This window comes from Lepeophtheirus salmonis, chromosome 13 (assembly GCF_016086655.4).
Source record: "Lepeophtheirus salmonis chromosome 13, UVic_Lsal_1.4, whole genome shotgun sequence".
Lineage (NCBI taxonomy): Eukaryota > Metazoa > Arthropoda > Copepoda > Siphonostomatoida > Caligidae > Lepeophtheirus > Lepeophtheirus salmonis.
Genome location: NC_052143.2, coordinates 3534915 through 3542213, shown reverse-complemented (window position 1 = coordinate 3542213; position 7299 = coordinate 3534915).

Here is a 7299-nt window from a genome sequence, read left to right as displayed (position 1 = left end):
CGCGAGGTTGTGAGCTTTAAAGAATTTTCTTCTTCTTTGATTGGATGCAGAACCTCTGATATCATTCCTTCTATAGGTCACTTTTTTATTAAATCAAACAAAGATTTGTATGATGGAGTGGATTATCTAGCTAGAACGTGATTATAACATTCTTAAATATAAAAAAATATTTTTTCTTTTCTTTGGCCATTACATTTTTCAATTATAATAACCTTGTAATATAGGGATAAAGTTAGAGTTTAAGTATTAAAATGTTCCCAGAAAATTGAAAATACTATTATAAAATATTAATGTCTAAAATTTTTTATCAAATCATCGTTTTGTGGCATTTCTTTTTAAAAGTCAAAAATTATCGTTCGATGAAATAATGAGAAAATTTTTTTTTAAAAATTCAGAAATGACAGATACATATGTTAAACATCAATTTTTATGGGGCATATATATATATGCAAATACATTTCCAGACAAATTTTTACAAACTTTATTTGCAACAAAAGTTTTAGTTTTAATAATTTCAATGGACGGTATATTTCATTGTTCTATATGCTAAAAATGCTATGAGTATGTTAAAAATCAACTGAAAATCAACATGGTAGCCCTTAATAATTTGGAATTGAATCAACAATCCGAATGTTCCAATGCAAAAAAACTGGGTTTTTTTCGCCTGAAAAGAAGAAAAAAAGTTATATGCAATTTTCCCCTTTTTTTTAATTTACACATAACTTTTTTGATTATGAATAAATTTGGAAAACGTTGTTATTTGCATAGTTGTTTTAGGAATCAACATTCTTTTTTTTATTCATAATTCCATCCCTAGTATCATTGAGCTGCAAAAATAGCAACTATGTTTTGGGTAATGAATATGCCCCCTTATTTGAGCCCGCCATCTAAAAACTCGACCCCTCATATTCACCTAACCAAGTTCAAAAGAGACACCCTTGCAAAATTTCAACCTCCTAGATTCAGCGATGTGGGCACTCATAAAGAACAAACGAACTATAATATATATATATACAGATTAAATATTAAAGACATAGTTATTTACTCTTTATACTGTGTGATAGATACCTATAATTTAGTAAGTATTTGAAATTAGATAGCTAATATTTTTATATTTCATTTGTTATTACATGGCTCGACTGTATGTACTTTTAATAAGTGTATAGGTTAATTTTTAAACTGGAAGTGACCCTGAATAAATTTTATACTTACAAGATAATAAAATATAATGCGTTATGCTGAACTAATAATAAAAAGAATTAAGTACATTCTAAGTATCACTGTAGTGAGACTTGTTGAAAATGACTTTCATAACATTAGACCATATTGTTTTAGATATTAGACATTGCTACAACCATAACATGCAATTATTTTACTTTTGTATAAAGGATTGAAAATTCAAACTGAAAATAATAGCTCCATATTTATTTTTTAATAATTTCTCGATAAATCTATTGATAATTATTATAGGTACATAAGAAAATAAAAAAGTATCAATAATTCTGACATTCCATGCAATAAATAAAGATTAATAAAATCGTAACCTTTTATTTAAAACAAGCAGTTGTATGATCCAGCATTGCTCGGTGGTATTAAGTGTCGACTAACCGACAAACTTTGCTTTAATAGTATAGAAGATAACTCACAAAGAGATATCATCAGTGTTACTATTCGTTTTTATGAATAAGCTCACAAATAGTTATTCAATACTTTGATGTTCTCTCCTCAAGAATGAGGGAATAATTAAAACAGCTTTAAAAAAATTTATAAACACTTTTCAGGCTACAAAGAACAACCAAACTTAGACGCTATAAAGTACTTAATATTTAACCCTTTACGGCCGTATATCCTTGATTCATCACACAATAAAAAATGCATATATCAAGAATAAATAAAGAAACAAAACTTAGAAACAGAACGGAGATGGTAGAAAAATAGTTTCTGATTACGTTTTAAGTTAGTATTGCATCAGAAAAGGAAATCCCATTCCTATAAAAATTAAACACTCTAGAAATGTGTTTACGGTCATTTCAGTTCTCCTTGACTTCCAATTCATTTTACTGGATGGACAAAATTCTAGGTACGCTAAATAATCATGTACGTGGATGAAAGTATCAATTTATCTCACTATAAGTTAAGGTTAAGGCAAATACAACAGTTTTTCTCTGTGGGACTTTTTAGTCACATGTGCGGAACTGTCGTAAAAAAAAAAGAATAAAATACAAATATTAAATATACACACCCTAATATTCATTTAGAAATAAGTTTGAAGAAATATTTTCGTATAAAATTTATTTTAGGGTGTAAATGGTTAAAACCTTTAACTCTTCTTTTCTTCTTTTTTTAATATAAGGAACTGAGGTTTTTAATGCAAACGCTTGTTACTAAGCCTTATCTCAATATTCACTTTCTTTAATATGACACGTAGATATATAGGTAGAGTTGACATTTTTTTTTGTAAGGAAATAACTAAGTTTAGATATTAGAAAATATAAAACATTTATTATGTGGGCTCTTACTAGGTTGATATGATATTAAATTTTTACTCAGATGTAAGCATTATCGCTTATTTTTGATGTAAATTATTTGTAAAAAGACATTCTGAAATAAATATATATGAGTTCTCCCTCCCCCCCCCAAAAAAAAAAAAGGATATAACAGTTCATATTAAAAAGGGTTTTAATTCAGTAGTGCCATATGTATCGCTCTTGCCTTCTCCTTGAACTCATTGTGTACGTAAAAAAATGTCAAATCTAGATATAACTGCCACGCTCTTAAAAATCGGACAATCAAACAAATAGGGAAACTTGGCTTTATGACCATAAGTAAAAGGAAAATAAAAAGCAAGAATTTGTACTCACAAATTGAATTTAGCGATCAAATTACTTGGATATTAAATATAAAAAAATATTTTGATCTTTTTTTTCTCCACAATTTGTGTTTATTTCATGGCAAATGCATATTAATTATTCATAATTGATTTGCATCAATAGTCAAAGAGACTGATCAATCAACTTTCTCACATTCATACCCATAGATATATGTACGCTTTTTACTTATGCATATAAAAACAGTGTACGTTATACATTATATGCATTTGGGCTTTTAAATAATTGCAAATGTATCATGTAAAAAGACGATAACACCACATCTTATATGCGTGTACCTATGTGAACAAACTGCTTAGCTCTCATAAATCTAAAATAGTGCTTTTCGTAAAAAATGATGATTGAATGATTTTGGAAAAGTTTTAGAATTCAACAAAGACCTAGAAGTTTTAAATATTGATGGTTTTTTCTTTGAAAATTGTACTTTTTTTTTTTTTTGTGATTTCCCTATTTTGTTAAAAGACACAAATAAAATTAATCAGTTTATAAATCTCATGAAGGGCACAAACCCTCCAGTCCAACTGGAATGCTGATTTATGATGTGTATATTAGCTAAAGAATTTTAGCAATTGTTGCCTCCACTTTGTATTCAACTTTTCCTTCCTTAAATAGAGGGAGCGACGAGCCAGTGTCTGGGCGAGAGTTTCTTTCCATACTTTTTTGAGATGAGATTATCTGCCAATTATATAATCCAATTCATTTTTTTGAAAATAGTACAGAAGATGAAATGAGCTTTCTACTAAGATCTTACAAAAGAAACAGGGAATGTTTTCTTTATTTTGTATATTGGGAAGAGTTTGCAAGTCTATACAGGAATCATTTGTTCGGCCATGTTGTGCAGTAGTTGGCTTGAATGATTTGAGGTGTTATTTCTTGTGAAATATCAGCTGTTTTTTCAGTCGTCTCTTCACAAGTCTTGCAGGTGCCGTCTATATCTGTCTTTTAATTCAGAAAAATCTCATTGTCTTATATTTGACCATATAAATTGCAATCAAAAATGGAACTGATGGGTCAAATCCACTGTCAATCATGTCTGAAGCGGGCACTGCTAATGCTGCCGGGATGATCAAGTGAGTGATTTATCCTTAACCCCTCTTAAGTTCTCCACCGACATAATATTTCCTTCTTCATAAAAAAAACACTTAGTTCATAATTGGGAGTTTCTATTAATTATCTCATTGAATGCTAATTGGACTAAAACTCCATCAATAGAGCCTGCTCAAGAAAGTGCCATTTAGGCACATATCCTTCAAGACGCTTCAGAATCTTAAATATTTCACCAAGGCACTGAAAAATTAATGTAGGAAAATTATGGCTAGTGTATTTTAAATGTGCCTTCCTCTTTAATAATTTTCCAAACACCGCCTGATATTATTAGTTTTTATGTAATAACTTTTTTACATGAGTAAACATTTTTGGTAAAAACAATGAAGGTTTTGCTTTTTTGTCTTGAATTATTATCTTTGATTGAAAACGGAATGTGACTAAAAATAAGAAAGAGTGTTGTTATTTCCAAGTCCAAGGGGTTCACGTCAGGTGAGGACAAAAGCCAGAAGTCTGCCGAATATAAGGTGCCTATATTCTCTCTACAGAAATGTTGCACCGTCTTGGACGTGTGTACCGGGGCTCCGTCTTGGGTAAACACATAGTTGTCCATGGGGAAAATACTCTTCAACCAGGGGCTAGACATGGCACCTGAGGAATTTTTAGTAGACATCTGTATTGAGTTGAGAAACTTTGGGTTGTGGTCAAGGCTAAGGGTATGCATTTCGAATGAAGGTTGTGTCACATGTTTTTAGAGCTTGTGTCGACCTATGTTTCTAATTATATGCAAATTAGGTAATTAGTTATTTCATTTGTAATCAAATAAACATTTTACAGAACTTTCTGTGGACCCTGTAGATACTCGTTCTAGTCCCTTTTTGGACCAAAATTTTCAGCGTTGCTTTAATGTCTTATTGCCCAATCTTACTAATTTTTGGGCAATTTTTGAATCCATATCTGTTTTACTGGGCCTCACTTTAATGTCCACTGCGTTCTGCACCATTGGTGTCCCTACGACCATGTTTAAGTCAGTAAACTGACGTTTAATTATTGTTTCTGATAGAGTGAAGTCCTGATATTACTTTTCAAGCCATTGCTTAGCTGGGACGGTATTATTTTGCATCAAAAAGCAGTGTAAAATCAAAGTACAAAATTGTTTTGGATTCATTGTTAATGAAATAACGAAAGTAGTGTCACACTTATATACTTGCAAAAATAAAAACAGATTGTCATTAAATTTTAACAGCTTTCCTTTGTAAGTTGATACTCTCGGAAAATAAAGTTATTTCTTTTAATAGCACAATCTATGTGTGAAGCTTGGGACTTTTCAGTCTATGTGCTACATAAGTACTTTATAGAACTTACCTAATTTATGATCTAGTGCAGAACATTTTTTAAGACGGATCATTCATGTCTTTTATGCAGTTTGGTAAGTTCAGAAAATAGAATTGTATCAATCAGAATAAAGATATAACTCATTGCCACAATCCAAGGCAAATGTCCGGCTCCTTAAGATCCATAACGCAGGGTATTTTGTCAATTCTTTCAAAATCCTAAGGATCAAAACATTTTATACTGCAGGCTTATATTTATCCGAATAAGTATAACTAAAATATGTATATTCAATTTTCTAATTCAAATCAATGCCTGTTCAATATCAAGCTTAGTTTCCCAGTTTCTCTCAAAATATAATATCCATATCGCTGGAATTGCACATAGTAATTATAGTGAATTATATCCAATTTTCTTTCTAAAGTCCCAAAAGCAGATAAAGTTAGCTAATTATTTCAAACTGCTTACCAAGGCTTATTCGAATTCATTACATCATTTTTCAGAACACTACTAAGGTGCTGCAAGAGATATGTAATTAGAAAGTGGAAACATGACAAAATAAAAGATCGATGATGTTTTGAAATTACCCTTGATATACCTGAAAAGAATCCGACGATGTGATTGATTTATGTACCAAATTTTGCGGAACATTAAAGGACTTTTCTGTCTACTAGACACACTGAAGGTGGCTTGAATTACTTTTTGAGCAACTTTTATGATTGAGCATCACTTAAAACCCAACTCCCAATTAAAATTAAAACAATTTAATTAAGTGTAGAAGATATACGAAGAACATACATCAAGTTTTTACTTAAAGTTATTCTATTTCCATCAATAATGATTATTTATAAAGTTGTCTCTTAAAAAATGATTTATACTAAAATAGAATTATAGAATCAGCTAATTATAGTGAATAAAAGAATAATTATGATAAATTAAAATAAAATAAAAAGAAAGTGGGATAGTCTTTAGTAAATCTATGGTGCGTCAACATTAATTCAAACTTTAACAAAAATCAAAAAGGGGCATTCCATGTCAAATCAACGATTTAAACCCTTGTAAAGGAGCTATCCATGCCAATGGGATATCAGCAGCAACAATGACTAGATTTCATTTTTCTTCTGTTAGTTTATATAAATTATAAAATAAGTTTAATATATAAATACGTAAGTAAAATCAACCAAATGTTTTGAAAAAAGTAACCTAACTTTTAGATCTCAACCTGGAAGCTATGATATTAAAAAGGGCATGATTTTTGGCACAATTACTTATGTAAAACATGCTGCCAACATTTCCTATTCATAAAAGTTGGGCATTTTTTTTATTTTGGTCTGAAACGAGTATCTATATTCCGGAAATGACTCAAAATTATGCACTGAAATTGGGCACACTTAATCTACTCTTGAATTTGAGCTTGTGTGCCAAAAATCATCCAAACCTGAGAGGGTTAGGGGACATTCTTTATTTATTTTGGTCAATTTGACATGGAAAGAACCGAAAAGGAGAAAATCCAGATTTACAAAAAAATATATAAACAGAATGAAATCAAAGTCCTATTAATTAAGACTTGTCTCATTAAAACAATCTTTTTAATACAAATTGATTTTAAAACAATTAAGTGCCGCTAATTATTTTTCCTTCATTCTTTAAAATTGCTCTAAAAACCTCGTAATCTGTATACAGAAATTTGATATTTAAATACCTAAAAATTGATCAATTAGTGGTTGTTATTTTGTTTGTAGAAATGAGTAGGTACAATAGTTTTAAAAAAATCTTGGATTATTATTCTTACTGACTACATAAACAAAAACTACATCTATATGTAATAATTTTGTATATCATATTTTCAAAAGTCATAAAATGAACCAAATAGTTAGAAATATTCTTTCTTTCAAAATAGTTTTGATCAAACCTCCGATAGTTTTAAAGTTAATTCATTAAAAAATCAACTCCTCAAAATACAATGTTTAGAATTTCGATTTTAGACGTTCCGCCTCATAACTTAGGCGTTAATGATGTATTTCATAGTTAAAAC